Here is a 21,573-nt window from a genome sequence, read left to right as displayed (position 1 = left end):
GTCCTCTCACGTTGCTGTGTGGAATGCTCCGGTCATCAGCATTATGTCATATAAGGGAGCGCCTGCAAGACCTGGCGTTGAGCTTGGTATACTCTGCCAGTCTGCTCATGACGCTATACATTTCAGTGTACTAGTTGAGCGATATGCACCACCTCAACCCCTACCTTGGTACTATAGAGAATTTGCTGCTGACCCACTTCGATGGCCTACTTTCATAAACCTATCCGAAGAAAGACTGAATTTCTTTTCTTGTCCAATACTTCCCTCACTGGTTGAGTATTAGTTTTAACTGCTACTACTCTCTCTGTGTTTTGGTACTGACTCTTCCTTGTACCCTCATGACTCACAGCTCCAGGTTAGAAAATCTTTTTCTTTACAGTCCTTTTTCTGAAAATGAAACCCTCTCTTCTCCAGCATGGGGTCTGGCATGGATTCACATGCTCATGAATATTCCCCGTCGTCAGGCTGGGAATCCTCGGTAAAGAAAAAACCAGTATCAGTTTCGTTTCTGATCTGTCTTTCGTAGTAATAACCAATCACTGGTCTCTGCGTCATACTGACCACAGCCAATGACTGCCCTCTACCTAAGCACCGCCTCTGGCAGCCATCTTCAGATTTTTACCGCACGTTCATGTGTTGGGATCCTCGTGCTATTGCTCTCGAGCGTTAGTGCTATTTTTTCGCGCTTTTTCACAAAAACTTCGATTCTTTCGGTCAAAAGAGCCTCAAGCTCCACCGATCCTACATCCGATCAACGGGGACCCGTGTCGGATTCATCTGTGCCCCTCAAGGGTGAAGATTTCGTCGAGCTACACTTCGGAGGACTCCAGAAGCTTCTCAGGCCCGGTCTCGGAGATGGCCCAGGAGAAGGGAAGCTCGACGCCCGGAAAGCTGTTCAGGGCCTGCCCTGGATGCCAGCTGCAGAACGTCTTCAAGGAGGACGAACACTCTTTCTGCCTTTACTGCCTTCATGGGGACAAGACGCACGTGGAGAAGGACTGTGCGTTTTGCGGCAACATGTCGGAACGGACCATGAAGGACCGCCATCAACGTCTCGCCAGCTGGCTGGAGGGTAAGAGCCCGTCTGGCGAGAAGAAGAAGAAATCTGAGCGGTCTTCTAAGACCTTTGAGGGCGCCCCGGCGACGGGGGCCCAACATAAGGCCAAGCACCGCGAGTCCGCTGGCACCGGGAGCGCCGAACGGTCGGGCTCTACGGGCGCCAGGCAGGGCGCACCCTCCCCGGCACCATCAACCACGAGCCAACGCTCTGGGTCGGGTAAGAGGAAGGCCGAGCACCCGGCGAAGCTCCTGGAGAGGCCCCGGTCGAGCTCTAAGGCAGAGGAGGAGCGTGGCAGTGCCCCCTCCCTCAAGGATAAGGCGGTGAGCGCACCTAAGGTGGTGAAGGCCTTGATCCATTCGACCAAGCCCTCTATCGAAACGGTCGCGGCGGCCCTGGCCCAGCCTGTGGAGGCTGCACCAGTGGTGGCGGCCTCGGGGCCCAGAATCTCCCTGCCTCCTCGGAGGGAGTCTTCTTTCGTGCCCATCGATAGGACCCCCGTGAAACCCTCCGTGGGGAAGAAGAAGGGGGGGCAGGGCGTCGTCGTAGATTCGGCCTCAACCTCAGAAGAGGAGCTGATCGAGGTCTTAAGCCACGGCCTAGGCGTGGAACAAGACCAGCCCGTCGGAATGGGCCCCGACGCAGGTGACGACGACGACATCGTCGAGGATACCGACGGGGCCCCTGCTCGCCCGTCGGATTCCCCTCTGCCAGCGCCGCAAGACAACTCAGCGGCCATTTTGTTGGCTATACAGTCCTTATGCTCCGAGATAAGGACGAGACTACCGTTACCGACGGAGGAACCTCTCCCGTCGGGGGATCCAGAACCGGGACCTTCTGGTGTTCCCCCTACCAAGAAAAGAAGGATCCATCCACCGCCTCCTTTTCAACCGTCGCGCCCCGTCCAGCCCTCCTCCCCGTCCACCCGAGGGGATGATACGGGGACTGACACGGCAGCGACGGGTACGGACGACGAGGCATACGACGAGGATTTTCCGTCGTCGCCTCCCACCAGGGCTTCTCCGCCCGACGAGATTGGATCGTTCCACTCAATGATCGCCAGGGCATCCGAGCTTTTCCAACTCTGCCCTGAGGAGAAGAAAAAGGAAGGCTTCCTTTACCAACGGCGCGAGGCCAAGAGGAAGACGGTCCTCGCAGTGCCTCTGTTGGACGACATTTGGGATGAGGGCCTTTCCCTCCTCAAGAACCCTTCCACGACGCCAGCGAAAAGAGACCGGTACGAGAAAAAGTACCGGGTCCCGGACTCGGCCCCCCTATGCCTCCGGGCGCAGCCTACCCCGGACTCCGTCGTCTCCGCGGCAGCCAGGAAGAAAGCGGGGAGGGGGGTGCGGCCTCCACGTCGACTTCCCCGCCGGACGGCGAGGGAAAGAAATTGGATGCCATGGGACGTAGAGTCATCTCGTCGGCGGCGACGACGATTAAAGCGGCCAACGCCTTGGCTATCGTGGCCCGCTACGACAGGGAACTCTGGTACAAGATAGCTCCCCTGCTGGATTTTCTGCCGGACGACAAGAGGGCGGAGGCCCTTGAGATCCTGCAGGAAGGTGAGGTGGCCTCGGACCACGCCATCACCGTGGCGACGGACATCGCCGACACTGGGTTCCGCCAGATGGGCAACGGCGTTTGCCTTCGACGTCGTGGATGGCTCAAGGCTACGGACTTTCGGCAGGACGTCCAGACCAGGGTCCTGGACATGCCCTTCGACGGGAACAACCTGTTTGGGAAGACAGTGGACGATTCCCTTCAGGCCATCAAGGCGGATACTGAGACGGCCCGGGCCCTTGGAGTACTGCAGCAACGGCGGACGCCCTTTCGGAGCGGCGGAGGCAAGGGCGCCTCCAAAGGTTCCGGCGGCGGTTTCGCTTCCTACCGTCAAGCGGCCCGCTCGTCGTCGCAAGAGGCCTACAGAGGACGAGGCAAGTCTGGCGGACCCCGCCGTCGTCGCCAAGGAGGCCAAGGCGGCAAGGCCGCGTCCAAGCAGGATTGAACCGGCCGTGGGGTCGGGCCCCCACCGAAGCACCCCGGTGGGAGGCCGGCTGGCGGGCTTCGTCAGCGTGTGGGAGTCCATCTCCACCGACCGTTGGGTGCTGGACGCCCTGGCCCGGGGCCACGCGCTCGAGTTTCAAAGAAGGTGCCCGCGCGTCCCCCCCGTGGCCAGGAAAGAACTTCACGTCCCTCAACTTCTCCTGGAGGTAAAGGCGATGCTCAGAAAGGGCGCCATCGAACTCGTCCCAAAGAGGCTTCGGGGCTCCGGAGTCTACTCGCGTTACTTCCTCGTGAAGAAGAAGACGGGAGGATGGCGCCCCATCCTGGACCTGCGACGCCTGAACAAGTTCATCAAGGCGCAGAAGTTCCGGATGGTCACCCTCCAGCACGTCCTGGGTCAGCTGGAGGAAGGAGACTTCCTATCGTCGTTGGATTTGGAGGATGCCTACTTCCACATTCCCATCCTAAAGGGGCACCGAAAATTCCTCAGATTCGTGGTCCAAGGGCGTCATTACCAGTTCAAAGCCCTTCCCTTCGGACTACGGTCGGCACCCAGGGTTTTCACCAAGTGCCTCGCACCGGTGGCGGCGCAGCTGCGCCGCGAGGGGATTCACGTCTACCCCTACCTGGACGACTGGCTCATCCGCGCCAAGACGAGGGAGCTCGCCGTGGTCCACACGGCAAGGACCGTCCAACTCCTCACGGACCTGGGATTCTCCGTGAACTACGCCAAATCCCACCTGGTGCCCGCGCAAGTCGCACTGTTTCTGGGAGCGAGGCTCGACACAGTGTCCCTTCTGGCCTCCCCGTCGGAGGAGAGGACCAGGACCATCTTGGGCAAGGTGCAACGGATGTTGGTGGCCGACGCGGCCAAGGTGAGGTCCATCAAGTCCCTCCTCGGGATGATGTCTTCCTGCATCTACCTCATTCCCATGTGCAGGCTCCGGATGCGCCCGTTGCAAGAGTTCCTGGATGCGCGCTGGATCCAGACGACGGGCAGCTTCGAGGAAAGGATCAAGCTCGACGAGAGTTTCCGACGAGCGATACGGTGGTGGGGCACCCGCGCGCATCTGACGGCGGGCATGGACTTCCAGACCCCAGCCCACCAGGTGACTGTGACCACGGATGCCTCCCTAGAAGGGTGGGGAGCGCACACCGAAAATCTGCACGCAAGGGGACTCTGGCTCCCGACGGAGAAGTCCCTGCATATCAACGTCCTGGAGCTCCGTGCAGTGTTTTGGGCCCTCAGGTCCTTCCTTCCGTCCCTCAAGGGCAAGGTGGTGAGGATCTTCACCGACAACACCACCACCATGTTTTACATCAGGAAACAGGGCGGAACCAGGTCCCCAGCGCTGTCCAAGGAGGCGCAGGACCTGTGGCATTGGGCCGTCGCCCAAGGGATTCTTCTGGTGCCGTTTCATCTGGCAGGGATAAAAAACACCATCGCCGACTCACTCAGCAGGGAGCTGCGCTCGTGCCACGAGTGGGAACTACGGCAGGATCTGGTGGATCGCCTCTTCCGACGGTGGGGCACACCCCAGATCGACCTGTTCGCGACGGCGACGAACACCAAGTGCCGGATGTTCGCCAGCAGGTTTCCCCAGACGAGGAGCATGGGCGATGCTTTCTCGTTCCCCTGGGAGGGCCTGTTCCTCTACGCGTTCCCTCCCTTGCCTCTGCTAATCCGGCTCGTCAACCAGCTCAAGAGGTCACGGTGCAGGATGATCCTCGTCGCACCTGCGTGGCCGAGGCAGATATGGTTCCCGGACCTTCTGGACTTGTCGGCGTCCCCGCCAATCAAGCTGCCGGCGGACGCGGATCTACTCTCCAGGGAAGGAGGCGCCATCCTCCACCACGACCCGAAGTCGCTGAACTTGCAGGCCTGGCTCCTGCAGCGCTAGAGTTTGGAGGATACGACATACCGGCTGATTGCAGAGAGGTTCTTGCAAAGGCCAGGGCGTCCTCGACTCTTAAATGCTACGGACACAAATGGAAGAGGTTCTCTGTCTGGTGCCACGCACAGAAGATTAACCCTCTACGGATTACGGCTCCCCAAGTGCTGCCGTACCTGCTGACGCTGGCCAAAGCTGGTCTGGCACACGCGTCCATCAAGATTCATCTTGCTGCGATCTCCCGATACACCAGAACCACGGGCCGGACGTCCTTGTGGTCTCATCGTCTGGTGAAAGAGTTCATGAAGGGACTGTTCAGATCGTTCCCGCCGGTGAAGGCTCCGGCCCCGGCGTGGGAGCTCAACGTGGTGCTGACCAAGCTCATGGGACCTCCGTTCGAGCCTCTGCACTCGGCCCCGTTGAAGTTTCTATCGTGGAAAACAGCTTTTCTCGTGGCCATCACCTCCGCACGACGAGTGGGAGAGATCCAGGCCCTTTCCTGCAAGGCCCCGTACTTGACTTTCCACGACACGAGGGTAGTGCTCAGGACGCACCCCTCCTTCATGCCCAAGGTACCGTCGGACTTTCATCTCAACGAACCCTTGGTGTTACCTGTGTTCTTCCCGTCGCCTTCGTCGCCGGCTGAGAGGACTTTGCACTCGCTGGATGTAGCTAGAGCGCTGAAGTTCTACGTGGACCGCACGAAAGGTTTTCGGAAGACGTCACAACTCTTTGTGAACTTTGGACCTGTCAATCAGGGGAAGGCTCTCTCGAAGGCTTCCATCTCCAGATGGCTCTCCGGCTGTATCATGTACTGTCACCGGTTGGCAAACCGACCGCTGCCTGGCCGTCCGAGAGCCCATTCCACCAGAGCGATCGCAGCTACCACGGCGTTCCTATCTGGTGTGCCCCTGCTGGACATATGCAGGGCTGCTACGTGGAGGTCGACGCACACCTTCACGAAATTCTACTGCGTCGACCGGGATTCCAGGGAGGAGTCCAGGGTCGGCCAAGCAGTGCTGCGCAACCTGTTCGCCTGAGGTGAGCCTGGTGAGGAGGTAAGATGCTTAATGTTGAGTTGATGTGATGCTTAATGTTGAGCCTTTGCCACCTCCCGTGGTTGTGCATGTGTGTACTGCTATGTATTCTTTATTCATGAGCATGTGAATCCATGCCAGACCCCATGCTGGAGAAGGAACAAGTTACTTACCTGTAACTGTTGTTCTCCAGCATGGGTCTGGCATGGATTCACATGCGAACCCTCCCGCCTACCCCTCTGCGGCTCTTCACTTGGTCATACTGCCACTTCACGTGCTTCCAAATCTGAAGATGGCTGCCAGAGGCGGGGCTTAGGTAGAGGGCAGTCATTGGCTGTGGTCAGTATGACGCAGAGACCAGTGATTGGTTATTACTACGAAAGACAGATCAGAAACGAAACTGATACTGGTTTTTTCTTTACCGAGGATTCCCAGCCTGACGACGGGGAATATTCATGAGCATGTGAATCCATGCCAGACCCATGCTGGAGAACAACAGTTACAGGTAAGTAACTTGTTCCTTAGCTGTCCCTGATTTATAGATTATAGTTCAAGCCTTATTTTTCCAGCTTGGTGTGGAAAAAGGCCTTTTTATCTGGCCTCCTACCTCTGAAGAGTGTCCTTCACTCTGTGGTGTATTTAATTACTAATATCCAGTAGTTGGTGCACATTACTCGCATCCAACAGAGCTTTCACGGACTTCATTGCATTCTTTTTTCTAACTGCTGCGCAACCTTGAATGCCTTAATATGGCTTTCACCCTGCTGTCAGGGGCGGATATGGCCTTTTAGCAGCCCAGAGCCCTGGTGATTTGCACCCCAGGGTTTATCCGGGGTGCAAATGTTTTGTTTTTTCTCCTCTGGACATTCTACTGGGGAGCGGGGGGGCAAGATGGCTGCCGCAATAGGGAGAAGGGACTAAGTCCCTTATCCATTTCTATGGCGGCCAGGAGACGGGAGGATCACCGGGACCAGCAGGTAATTGGGGAGTGAAGGGACAGGGGAGACAACAGGGAAAGGCTGCCTGTTGCCTCCCCACATTAAAAAAAAAATGGAAATTGCCCCACCGTAGGAAAGGGCATCAGGTGGCCGAAATAGCGGGCAGAGAATGTGTATTCTCACCCACTGTTCCGTCCACCCGGGAATGTGCATTCTCGCCCGCTGCTCCAGCCACCTGGTCCCTTCCCCAGGTGTGAATCTATAAAGAACCTTACCTGGAGGGATACACTTGTAGTCTCACTGAGTCGAGAGGTCTCACCTGTTTGTCCCACAAATGCAGCTTACTAGACCCAAAGCACTGTAGTCCATCACATCTTGGCCTCTTCCCTATGGGCAACATAATCCCACAGTTCTCCACCAAACCCATAGTGAGCAGATTGGCAAACAGAAACCGGGTGCTTCTGACCTGCACTCGTCGACACCAAAGGTTTCACATCTGCCTCTCACGCTGTCCCACTAATGACCCCCCACCACCCTTTATCTTACAGAGCAATGCTCAGTGAGGCCACCAGTAGTGACAGAAGGGTTCTATAAAAGGCCACTTATATTACATTGCTTGATACGCTCGCTATATGTCAGATGGGTTAAGCTATCCTACCAGGTCATTAAAGTGTCATCACCCAGTCTCTGGAACGTACTGCTCAGCAAAATCCATCCCTCCACTGACTTATCGCATTTACAATATCTCTCAAAAACACTTTTAGGAACACCCTTTCTGTAGTGTGCTGTCCACCCGGCTAGATTACGATTCTTCCTTTGTGGCTTTATAATGTCTTAGTCTATTTTCATGATCCACTGTTACATTCTCCCCTTTTCGGGCATTCTGCACTTTCACTTGTTGTTCTCTGCAATTGCATTTTATTTTAATGTTTGGAGGCCTTCCTTATGTTTGATGGCTGCATTGGTTGTATGGACAGTGTCCCACTACCTGGGGTAGGGTGTACCAAAGAACGGTAAACTTTAGTGTGGGGCCTGCATGTTCTTATGCTAACGCTGTGAGCTGTCCCTGGAATGTGTGAGGTCATGTTGGAATGTAAGGGGGCTGAGAGTTCTGGGTTGGATGGTTAGGTGGGATCTTTCAGGATGGGAGTTGGACATGGAAGTATGTTGAAGCCGGCTCTCCTGCTAAACTTCTATCTGTGAACTGAAACAAATAAAGTACATTTCTGTTTGGTACTCACCTGGTTCTTGCGTCCTGGCTGTCCATCCTGTGGTTCTGCATACTACATGTGTACAAAAAAAAAGAAAAACAGTTGGCAAGTACTTTGTACAAGTACCAGCTGTACTTTGCATTTTCCATATTTTCCTTTCTTTTCATTTAGGACCTCAGTGTTCTGCTCAAGGGCGTGTTCTAACTATATCTGATTTACATACAACTCATCTGCACCCACATTTCTTCAGCTGTGCATGCTTTTTATTGGTTTCGGTACAGCAAACGCATGCCTGATGGGTTGGCAGTACCTACTTACCCCTCTCAACTCCACTGCTTCTCCACATGCGGCATCCAATGTTAGTACTATGCCTACGATCAGCTATTACCTCGAAGCTGGCAATATCTGCGGAAAAGCCTATACATTACATTCTGTCTGTCATCACGGCTCACATGTAATCATTACATTGTCTCACGCACCCACCAGCTGTAGGGACTTGTAACAATTGAGATGTGACTACAGAGTCGTCCTGCCTGCGCCAGAGCAGACCAGAATTCCAGCTGTCATTAAAACTTTCTAACAGTTCGGTGGATAAGGAGACATGTATGGTAGTTAAGTTATTTAGTGCACTCCACTCCTGGAGTCGAGTGCAAGAGAGCAGAAATATTTCTGCATGTTTCCAATTTTAAAACACTTTCTTAAAGTGCCTAAGATGTTTCTTTCCAACATACAAAAACATTTTTTTCTACATAGCAGATGGACTAATCCTTGCATTAAAGAGATTGGGACCAATCATTGTATTGTATTGTATTGTATTTATTGAATTTCATATAGCACTTTAAGCCAAAGCGCTTTACATGAAACAGGAAATACATTATAGCAAGTTAATACAAATCATGACTCGAGTAACTGAGAACAACATACAGAACAATGTAGCATTAGACCTTAAGAATAAACATGCGTAAGACAGCACAGTTGCCAGAGGATAGTAGGGAACTGTCGGTTTGGATATTTGAGTAGGTGAGATTTTGAGGAAGTGCGGAAGGAGGAGTATGAGGTGATGGAGCGGATAGGGAGAGGGAGACGGTTCCAGTGAAATGCAGCATGAAGTGGGAAGGAACGAAAGCGTGATGGTGCACAAGATGCAGGAGGAACCATAAGTAGTAATTGATGAGCAGAAGGGAGTAAGCGAGAGGGAGAGTAGAATGAGAGGAGGGAAGAAAGGTAGGGTGGGGCAAGACCGTAGAGAGTCTTGAAGACGAGACAGAGGAAGTTGAATTTGAGTTGAGAATGAAAGGAGAGACAGCCCAGCAAGGAGAGTGAAGAAGAGATAGAATCATGAAGAGAGAGAAGACCGAGAGAACGGATGGTAGATGGATTTAAGAGGGGCTAGGTGTGAGGAAGGGAGGCCGAAGAGGAGAGCTGAGCAGTAGAAAAGTCAAAAGAAGATTAAAGAGGATATAAGAAGGTTAGTGGTGTGAAAGGTAAGGAAGGGTCGGATTTTGCAAATGTTGTAGAGATGGAAGCGACAAGCAAGAGAGGGTAAGAGAGATGTGGTGAGAAAAGGAGAGGTTAGAGTCGAAGTGGAGGCCAAGATTGCGGGCAGAAGGGGAGATGGGGAGCTGGAAGGGAGGAAAAAGAATGGAGGGAGGTGGGGTGGGGGGAGGGAGGTGGGGTGGGGAGAGTGAGGGTATAAGCAGGAAAGAATAAGACTTCGGTTTTGTCAGGGTTCAGGGTAAGAAAGTGGGAGGACATCCAGGATTTGATAGTAGTGAGGCAGGATGACAGTTTAAGATGGATGTCAGGGGAGAAGGAGGAGAAAGAGAGGAAGAGCTGGGTATCGTCGGTGTAGAAGTCGTGAGAAACACCAAAGGAAGAGATGATTGGAGCTAGAAGGGAGGTATACAGTGAGAAGAGAAAAGGGCCGAGTACGGAGCCTTGGGGGACACCGTAGTCGAGAGGGTAGGTAGGGGAGGTGCGGCCGCCCCAGGAACCTGGAAAGGTGCGATTGGATAGGTAGGAGGTGAGCAAGTTGAGGACAGAGCCTCGGAACCCGATGGAGGGAGAGAGAGTTGAGAAGTACAGGGTGATCTACAGTGTCAGTGAAGTGAAAGGGTTGTCAGTGAAGGGTTGACCATGAAAGCATGTATTATAAGGTATAAAATACCCCTGACTATATGCAGAAAGATGATTGAAAGTCGACCTTAGTGTCAAGTGACCTTTCAAATTAACTTTACCATCTGCCATGTTTCTCGAGTTGGTCACACAACTCCTCGATGGCACACATTGTAATTTTGAAGTATGGTAGCTGGACTGTATTCCATATATTATTCAGATTGGCAAGAGCCACACCTGTTAAGAGCTACTTTCCCTGAGTGCCTGACAAAGATCGAGAGCCAGAGCAGTGCAAAACACCTAAACATTAACCCCTCTAAAGAGAAATGCAGGTCGTTATTTTTTATTTTTTTTTTTTTTATTTGTATATGGTAAAAAACCTTTACAAATTTGGTACATAATTTATCATATAATAAAGACAATTTGAAAAGAATCACACATTAATCAGTAAGTTTCCTATAAATTGCTGTTACACATATAAAACAATAATTTAGAGCAATTAATATCCTTTAAAGTTTATATGAATTCTGTTCCCCTTCTCTTTTTACATATCACAGTTTAGTTCATTTAATTTAATATCAATATTTGTTAAAATCTGTGTTAGTCTAATAATAAATTTGGTACTATTGCCATTCATACATTTTTGCCATAGTACTTCACGAGATAGAATTATATCAGAATCCAAAAAATTAGCAAACCTGTCTTGACGTAGATCTTCAAAAAATGTACAATATATTACTAGATGTTTTAGAGTCTCCAAAACCTTCGAATTATTGCAGAATCGACATGAGCCAGACATAAACTTTTCATCACATTTCCCCCATTGATATAACTTTTCATTGGTATGATACAAGTTAAGTTTGAAGCGAAGATATAACCTTCGAGCAACAGAGGATGGAAATTGTGTAATATATTTCAACCTCTCCCCCCACTTTCTTCTATACTGGGCATATTCATAATAAGAACTATAACACCCTATTCTGTCTGCCTGACAGCACCAGTAAAATAAGTGCAATTTTCGTTTACAACTTGGTAGTCCCAATATTAAGTCTTCTTTTAGAATTCCCAGTATTGACATTAGATCATTCATTTTTTTCGCATAATCATTTATTGATCTCACATTCCCCGTTTCCAGCAATTTTTTTAGGTCTTCATAAAGAGAATTGCTCGGAGGGTCAAGTATTTTAGCATAATTGTTCAACAATCGCAGGTTTCTTTTGGCAGATAGTGGTAAGAGGCCTAATTCATGTCGAATGATGTCATTCGGTATAGCAAGAGGCAGGCCAAGTACCCTTTTCCATATTGTCCCTTGCACTGTATCCAATATATCATCGACCTCATATATGCATATGTCAATTAGGTAAATAATTATTGGTTCGATTTTTAGGAGATAGAACTGTATAATAGGCAAAAGTGAAAATTCACAATATTTTGCCATAATTATACGCATTTGAGATATCAATGGTTTGGTTCTAGTGTGTATTTTTTCCCGCCACCAGGATTTGGAAAAATCATCAGTCAAAGGATAACCCAGATATTTGATCTCAGATGCTATTTCGATATATCTTCCATCAATCGACCAATTATAAGAGCACTGTTTTTTTTTCCCATCACATAATACAATAATCGATGATTTAGAATGATTTACTCTTAAATTATGAGAGACAGCAAAGTTATTAAACGCATTAATCTTATTTTGTAGACCAAAGGGGGTTTTGTCTAAAATTAAGATATCATCCGCAAAGCCAATATAATTGATTTTAAGACATCCTAGCTTAATCGGGTAGATAATTTCATTAGCCCAACAATCCTCTACATCACATATATATAGGTTAAATAAGACAGCCGCCAGTGTGCAGCCCTGTTTCAACCCAATTTTAGATGGAATAGGTTCAGTAAGAGCACCCTCCTTATTTAATCGTACTCTATAACTGGTATTCGAATGCAGTAGGATAATGAGCGCTACCAAATGACGTGGAAAGCCCAACGCTAGCATCTTAACCCATAGTAAATCACGCAATACTGTGTCAAATGCAGAGCTTAAATCTAACGCTGCAATATAAACAGCTCCTAGATGATGGTGTTTTGAGTTCAATTGAATATGGGATAATAGGGTGGCATTTAATGAGCAACCCATACGACATCTGAACCCAGTTTGATATTTTGACAATATGGAATTCTTAATCATGAATTCCTGAAGTTCTTCAAGAATTAGCAAACAGAAGACCTTAGAAGAGGAGTCTGTTAAGGCAATAGGTCTGAAATTAAGAGGGTCATCTATAGGACCTTTTTTATGAATAGGAATGATAATGGCCGAACACCATGATTTTGGTATTTTTTGTAAGAGGAAAATGGCATCGAATCTATACTTTAGTATTGTTGCCCATAGGTCATTATCAGATCTATAAAGACATGCAGGAATGCCATCAGGGCCAGTAGCCCGTGAAGGATTTAGTTTCATGATAGCCCTGGATATGTCATCGTGTCTCCATGGTGAAGTTATGAGTATGTCCTTAACCATGTCCAGTGTGGGATAGGGTAGGAATTGATTTGGCATATCATATTTAGTTCGAATGAAGTGAATCCATGCATCTGCTGATATTCCATTTTCCATTGGGCCATCATTGCAGGCATTCAATGTCCTCAATATTGACCATATTTTTCGTGTGTCACTCTTGAGCAGATTATGCATCATATTCCGGTTGTCTTCTAGATATAGTTTTATTTTTAAATTTTTCACCGCAATTTTATATTTGTAAAGGATATTATTTTTTAGATAATAATACTCGTGCGGTTCAAGTACCAATTTCGCGAGTTGTCGAATCTTGTAATTCTTATCCTTCTTTAAACGAAACATTTCAATATTGAAGACATGTAAATGATGTTTTTGATGCACGATCACATTTTTTTTCCGTGACATGGAAGAAAGATGATATTCAATCCTTTCAGCCAATAATGTATCAACACTGCTTGGATCAAAACACAAGTCATTCACAACCCTGTTCATCACCGGGTCAGTTTTCATTCTCATTGTCAACTGATGACAGATAGAGGGATTCCATCTTACAGAAAGGCCCACACGATCATTTTCAACTAACGTCAATATCTTACTGGCTTCATAGAACCAGCTGTCTATGTTCACTTTCAAAGAAATTGCATAGTGATCACTAAAACCCAATTTTTTTATATTAACTCGGTCATGGGAATTCTGTAGAGACGAGGATTGGAAAAAATGATCAATGTGTGAGCCCAAACCTCCTCGTGACCATGTGTGTACAGGACCTTTTTCATCAATGGGGACTACCTGAATGTCCCAGTTTTGGAAAAAGTCAACCCATTGTTTACCATTCTTTATAGTTTGATCGGTATTTAATAGATTCTGCCCCTTAAACTTATCATCATATAGACAGGAAGAATTAAAGTCACCGCCAACCACAACTCCCAAATGTGTATGGCGAGAAAATGCATCTACTAGAATTGCATTAAGTATCTCGCAAGCTGCAATAAACGTTGTCTTGCTCCTATTCCAGTATAGACACATAATTAGAAGAGAATTTTTGCTTAGTGTGTCTAGAGTTAATTCAACAGCTAATACAGAGTCATCCCTGTATGTACATTTCGTAATAAATCTACAAGCATTGTGGACAAGGATTGCCAGCCCTCCTGATGGTCGGCCCTTCTCCCCTCTTATCGCAGGGTGAGTATAGCAGTCATATCCTTGCAGATTAAAATGGTTCACATGCATAGTTTCCTGGAGTAGTATAACAGCAGGATAAGCTTTAGCATCCACTGTACCCCACCATCTATAAAAGTTGGCTAATCCACAACTATTCCAGGAAAAGCATACAAATGGTTGGTCATGCTGCGTAGAACTAGGAAGGTGCAGCCAGAGCGGGTGCAGTCATCATTGTACTCTGGTTATTGTACCCCGACAGGGTTGCAGCCATAGCCAATATCTGTTTTACCAACTCTTCATTAATGTACGCTGATTGTTTCTGCTCCATGTTTTGATTTATTGTAATGATGGCGACCGGTTTTTCCAGAAAGCTTTTTGCCTCTGATTCAGAATGTAGAAGGAAGGGAGTTAAACCTACATATGCAAAATTTTCTCTTTGCTCCCAGACTAGCTTCATAATCAGCCTAGAATAGAAACCGCAGGTCATTCTATCATTCTGGATAGTAGGCAATCTAACCCAGTCAATATCCCCTGAACAAATTGTTCTCAGACAAGGGATAGTGTGGAAGGCTTTCAAAAGAAAAGAGCGATTCAAGTTAGGTCTGGTATTTATTTTTGAATCGTTTTCCCAACCCAATATAAAGGGTGGATCTTTAATGAAATCAAAGTTATGACTGATGTCATTTTGTTTGTCATTTAAGTCAGTTGTTACATCATCTATTGGCGGGACCTGTATATTTGTAGATGATCCGGAGACATGAACATTATGTTTCACAGTATTAATAGATGATACCTCATTGATGATGGGTAGTGCATTCATATTATGCATTGGCCGTTTTGATTTTGCTGGATCATTTCCCAACACACCCATCATCCATGGCTCATCATCTAGAGATATAGTGATTGTATCTGCTTCCACTGTCTTCAATTCAGTTTCACTTGTTTGTTGTGTAGACTTTTTACTTTTATTGTAGGAAGTTTGTTTATGAGAAATAGGGTAAAACTGAGAAAGGGACAGCTGCGACCCCTTAGCCAGAGTATCGGGTTGGATCGTATTATTAGATGTTAAATTTATGCAGGCCTTTTTCCCTCCTTTTCCATTGATAGTCTTACTATCATTCTTTTTGGGCCCTATTTCATTGGTTATCTTATTCAATTCCTGGTTAGTGTTAGGACGGTTTAGATCCAATAGAGTCTTTGATTCGTCATCCAACTGAGAGAGGTCAATAATCACCTCGTTCTCTAGTAGATCAGGCGAAATTGACGCTGCCCTTGCATGTTTTTTTGTCAGTGCCAATGCTTTGGCCCTCCTTTTCATTGCCCTCCCAGCTGATCGCTTTTCTTTGCGGGTTAAAACGATCTTATGCTTAGGTAGGGCATCATTTTCTTTTATAATGGTTTGAATAGACGAGTTATTGTCTAAACACTCTTCGGAAAGATCAATCAGATCAGTCAAAGGAGAGGGACTAATCAGGTCAGTCAGAGGGGAGGGACTATTTAGTTCGATAACATTGTCACTCTCCTCCTCTGCACAGATAGAGATCTGTCTTGATGAAGATATAAGGTTAGAATTAACCTTCAATTGCTCCAGATGACATTCAATCCTTTGAACAGAGTTTAGTACTTTAGATATCTCTTCATCATTCCCATCAGTCTGTGTGTGAGTGGAGTGTTGTGTAGTTGGAGTCACCACACTGGCAAAGGATCGTATTTGTTTTTGTGGAATACCATAGATCCCGTCAAATTGGTTAGCACTATCAATCATGATCTTCCTAGTATTATGTCTTTCTGATAGGGTGGCTATAGCATCACATGCAAACAGGAGACCCTCAATTCTGTTAGTTTTGTTAGTGAGTTCTTCAATTGCTGCTCTCATGATGCCTATCTCATAATGCGAACGCTCATGCCCTTTGTCAAGTAGATCTAAAATTCTCGCCAATACCGGGAAATCAGGACTTAGTGATGGAACATTTAGAGTAATATTCTCTGGGCGAGCCTCGTTGTCAGAGATTTCCTTATCTCTATCATTCATGCTTGATTGGAATTCTTGAATGTCTATGATCATACGTTCATTGAGTGCAATTTGAGCACTCATTGTATTTGGAGAACTTACCATGGGTTTGATGAGTGATGCATCTGAGATATAATCAGTTTCCCATACCAATTTGGACTTTTCAACATCCAAAACTTCACAATTATAATTTGGTAGACTATTATTAATGTTTTTTTTTTTTTCTTTTTTTTTGGCAGAAGTGGTCAACATAAATACGTCCTCCCGTCCAACCACTCGTTGGTTGGCTGGCGTGGAAGGGCCAAGTGAGAGTCGTATACGTTTACCTAGTTCTGCCTCAATTATTGGGCCCATCAATGAGCAATCAACTATATCTTCATTAATAATTGCATTAACATGACTATGCATATTATTTTCGCAAGTTTGTGACAGAGTTGATTGTAAGGTGCCCATTTGGTCACTATTATTTAGGTCCTTTAGCTTGAATTTCTTGTTTGTTGAGGTACTGACTTGATTGGGACGGTGTGTCGGGATGGGCATGTGACATTTAGAATTAATACCCATTTCTTCCAGGATCCCCGGTCTTATATCTAAAGATGGAATAGCTGAGGTAACACCTATCTGTTCTTCAACATCCTGTCTCGTAACCATTGAAGGCGTGGTGGGGGTCGCAAGTAATGGTACAACAGATAGTGCAGACTTGGTCTCAGTATTGCTGGACATTGCTCTGGATTGAAGGTCGTTCAATTTCCTACCACTTCTTAAACCATTCACCATTTCTAAGCAAGCATAAAAATACTGATGTATTACTTATATGCAAACAGGACATGTATACGATGACCATAAAATTGAAAGGCAATACTTTTAGCAACTTTTAGCAACCTCACAAATTAGTCATGTACTTTAATGTAAAGATGTTGGTGAGCCCGCATCAGAATGCACACGGGTTTTATTTATTAAATGGGAAAGAAAGGGGGCTCCTTACTTCCGCCGCTCCGCCGAACAGCCCAACAGCCACACTTCCGGAGCACTTCGGATGCGCGCGAGATGCGCGTGCACCAGTGCTTTTGAGGAAGAGGCTGTGGGAGGAGGGCTGACAGGAGGCGGGGCAATCAAGGAGGGGCTAAGAGAATGGAGAGAGAATAGGGAATTGATTACACCCTCGTAGTTCAGCGGGACACAGCAAAACTCGCAGCAAAACCAACGGTTTTGCAAGTTAGCAGCAGTCACCTAAGTGAGTTCCAGTCACTCGTTTCGCGGCAGTGCAAGCTTCCTCTTGCCGACGCCGTGAAGCTTCAGGAGTCCAACCGCTAGAATCACCAGTTTCCAAAAGTTCGAGGGCTCCCAGCCCAACAGCCACACTTCCGGGTCGAAGCAGCCTTCGCAAATACTTCCTGAAAAAATATGTCCCCTCCTCTGGGAGTTGTCTTTGATGATTATCTGTCTGTGGAACCTGAAGCGGGTGCAGGGGTCAAAAAAGGTTCTTGTGAAGTAAAACTAAAGGCATACACTGCCTCCCCTCATGGAGTTCAAGCACCTATGCCTTTGGTCTTGTCCCATGCTGATTATGCTAGTGGCATGTACCATGGCTTAGCCAACTTCATGATTAATCCACCTGCTATGATCGACTTGTAGACGTAAATTTGTAAAAAGAATGAGAACTCTCATTTCTTGACCCCGTTCTGACAAATTGTCCCACTGGCGTAATATAAAGTTGGTATAGGAAGGAAAGTAAAGGTGGAATGAAAAGTGACAATGGAGGAAGGGAAAGAGGTGAGGATGGAGGTGAGGGAAATACAAGGGGAGGGCTGGGGCAAAAGGTGTTGGGGTGCACAGGTTTGAACTTTCTCGCTTTGTCTAAGTTTCTTTCCTCTTCCCCCACTACCACTTCTCTATCTATCCCCCCTCTTCTCCATCTCACCCCCCTCTCTATCACTTTTTCTCTGTTTCTTGTCTTTCTATCTCGGTTAGATACATGTTACTCTATGTGCCACAAGGACCTAGGAATTGGCAGGTGTGGGCAGGGGGAAGTCTAGAGACTCCACTCATTGCTAAATCATTATAGGAGGCCAAAACGTTTTCTTCAGAAGAGCAGCTGCTTGAGATAGGAAGACCCCAGGCACCCCTTTCAACAACCTCAGGACATATGTTGACTGGCGGAGCGCCGTGTTTAACATGATTCTTAGTTGCTCAGTGGCCATCTTGGACATTTGCCCATCGAGGCAAAGCCTGTCTGGGCATTGGAGGGTATTTGTCTGGTGTGATCGGGACAGGACCCTGAATCCCTGGTCGATTCTCAAAAAAGCCTACCTCAGTGTCTCCCACAAGCCTCAAACTCCTCTCACACAGTGCACACAGTCATAGACCAAAATACAATGAATTCAGCATGAAGATGCCATGAAAGCGCGAAGAAAGAAAGACTATAACCTGGAAGTTGTATGTGGGGTTCAAGTCCAGTTGATTGTGGCCATTCAAATGTAATAGCGACCAGATATGCAGATGGCATTGATAAAATGGAATGGATTTGTGTCTGGAACAAGCAATAAGCAGACCATTCCCTTTTTTACTCTTCAATTTTTCTTTTTCAGTTTTGGGAAACTCCTCACTGTAACTAGTGACTTAGGGCCACATTGAGAGTTTGGTAGTAACAGTATTTTACCATCCACCCAGTTCGTGGTTGGACCGAATACAAAAAGCGGCATTCTACTGGAATGCTGTCAGTGGTATTCATGGCCGACCCTGCCTATTTTTCACGTCAACCTCCGATCTGGAGGTGAACATTACAAACTGGTCCAAACATTATTTGTTTTTCTTTTTTTTACTGTTTAGATTTAGAAGGAAAGCACTGGAGCTTTCTTCCTATACAAAAAAGCAGTTTTGAGAATGGGCTATGGTAAGTGGTTCAGAATCGGCGCAGCAGACTTAGCAGAGTGCTGAGCAGCTATGGGTTATGTGGCGTCATAATCGTGTGATACGAGTGCAGAAAATGACACAAAAAACGTAGCATTACGCCTCTGCCTTGCAGGGTTCATGGAAGGCCACCAGGAGCCTTCATTATACATGTGAACATTCTTTGTATGCAAGTGTGCAGACTAATTTATGAAAACCCAGGTAAAAAAACAACGCATGCTTTAAAATCCAGAACTTTAAAAATATGTATGTTTTTAGGGGGTTTGTGGTTCAGGTGGAGACAGGTAGAATACAGAATTATTGTGCGCCAACTATGTACATGGATCTGAACCAATATGTCACGCTGACCCCATAATTCATCTCCAAAGTGAAGCCGTTCTTCTGTGGCAGAAATGACGGATTCTGCATGATCCAACGCAGCAAGACTGCATTGCAAGCCTTACGCTGAGTGCAGGAAGAGGCGGTCTCCTCCTTGATCCTCTCTCTGTCCAAACTCCTCCTAGAAACCAGGCAACAGGGGTACTCTACCTGCTGACGTAGGGGACTGCAGGCAATCCACCCGCCTCCCAAAGGGGTACTCTACCTGCTGACAGAGGGGACTGCAGGCAATCCACCCATCTCCCAAAGGGGTACTCTACCTGCTGACAGAGGGGGCTGCAGGCAATCCACCCGCCTCCCAAAGGGGTACTCTACCTGCTGACGGAGGGGGCTGCAGGCAATCAAACCACCTCCCAAAGGGGTACTCTACCTGCTGACAGAGGGGGCTGCAGGCAATCCACCCGCCTCCCAAAGGGGTACTCTACCTGCTGACGTAGGGGACTGCAGGCAATCCACCCACCTCCCAAAGGGGTACTCTACCTGCTGACAGAGGGGGCTGCAGGCAATCCACCCACCTCCCAAAGGGGTACTCTACCTGCTGACGGAGGGGGCTGCAGGCAATCAAACCACCTCCCAAAGGGGTACTCTACCTGCTGACAGAGGGGGCTGCAGGCAATCCACCCACCTCCCAAAGGGGTACTCTACCTGCTAACGTGGGGGGCTGCAGGCAATCCACCCACCTGCCAAAGGGGTACTCTACCTGCTGACAGAGGGGTCTGCATGATGTGCACGGCTCACACTCCAATGGGGAATATTGCCACAAGTACATCGATAGTATTGCTCTCCACCCAGAGCTCTAGAACGCTACTGTGGCACACCCAATGCCACGAAACACGACCACATGCCTATGGGGCATTCTGACACTATTATACCTGATGTTGCTCACTTCCTGCTGCAGAGTACCCAAAGAACACTTCCAAAAGAACTTCACTGCATGCCGGAAAAGGCACACTGCCCCTTCATGCCTCAGAACTGGTGTAGCTCTTCTGAGAGGCAGTTAAGGTGAACAGTGACCAGGGATCAGACCTTACTGTCAGTACAGCAAACCTCTTAACAAGTGCTTCTGAATCCTATATATCGAGCGGCATGGAAAGAGAAACCTGCATGCTGCTCGACACTCAGCCCTACCAACTGTATGGTCATCCGCGTCAACACTGGGGGGGGGGGGTCTCACTGTAGCCACACAGTAAAATCTGCTTAATAAAATAAACATCTCTTCATTTCCTCCATTCCATAATCGCACTACCATCTATCAGTCGGGAAGAGTGAAAGCTCCCTGTCAGTGCCCAAAGTTCACATGGGGCAATGCTTACTGTCGTATAGAGGCATTCCACCCCCCAACCCCGTGCCCTTCTGAAGGGCCATTCTGGCGTGTGACTGCCAGGCACCCAGTCAAGTACCAGCTGTGTAAAGCATCTGCAGTTGTTAAGGCAGGTTCCATCCTCCTGCCTAAGGAGGGGGAGCCCTGGAGTTTAGCAATAGAAAACTCCTTTCCCGAGGATATTCTGCCTTTGCTGACTCTTTTCTCAAAGAAAAACCTTATCCTGCCAGATCACCCGTCAAAGTATTTTAGGTACCTATAGCTTCCTGTAGGTTCCATACATGTTAATCTCCTAAACTCTCACAGGTTGCACAGCAGAGGCAGTGAAAAGCACTGTGCTCCCCTATGATGCACCACCGACACCTCAGCTGGCCAATGAAACTGATCACAGTGAGTGATGTCACAGATCAGACAGGAGAAAGCAAGAGATTAGGCCTTTGGATGTGACATACCGCACTTTCAAAGTAAAAAGCATGAAATAAAGATGGACACAAATACTACCTCTAGCTCCAATCTAAACAAGACGCTAGGTAATGGAATTACTAAGTAGCCACTAAGTAATCTGTTAAATTTAGAGGGAATCTGTGAACGGGGGTGTGCTTTGTAGCATTGCAGCTTTACATGATGGTTCGGATAATTGATGGGTGCAAAAGTCATCCTCATGGATGTGAACTTTTTTGCGGTCTCAATGTTGATGGAGTTTAGGTGTCGTCTTAGTTTTACCATTGTCCCTCCCAAACACTATGGCTTTTGTCTTCCAAGTTGTCATAGTTAATTTATTTTTCTTTAAGAAGACATGCACAAGTGTCCATCAGCTTCAGCAGACTCAATGCGGATTAGGAGAGAACATTGTCATTGGTGTAATCCAGCACTGGGTGCCAGTTTCGATCATTTATTGGGGCAATGCATCATTGGCCAACAGATCACTTGGGAGCTCAGCTATACAGGCTTTAAACCGAAATGGTGTTAACTAGTTAAGACATAATGTCACCATGCAACATCAAACTGGTTCTTTTCAAC

The 21,573-nt window shown here is 47.7% G+C and overlaps 1 protein-coding gene across 7 annotated transcripts in view; it reads left to right on the top strand.

Moving 5' to 3' along the window:
- FRY (FRY microtubule binding protein) overlaps positions 1-21,573 on the top strand; it is a 1,191,674-nt gene that overhangs the window by 667,520 nt on the left and 502,581 nt on the right. The window lies entirely within an intron of this gene.

This window comes from Ambystoma mexicanum, chromosome 7q (genome assembly GCF_040938575.1).
Source record: "Ambystoma mexicanum isolate Mex_15411 chromosome 7q, UKY_AmexF1_1, whole genome shotgun sequence".
Classification (NCBI taxonomy): Eukaryota; Metazoa; Chordata; class Amphibia; order Caudata; family Ambystomatidae; genus Ambystoma; species Ambystoma mexicanum.
The sequence above is the reverse complement of the archived record's forward strand: the minus strand, read 5'-3'. Positions and strand labels throughout refer to the sequence as shown.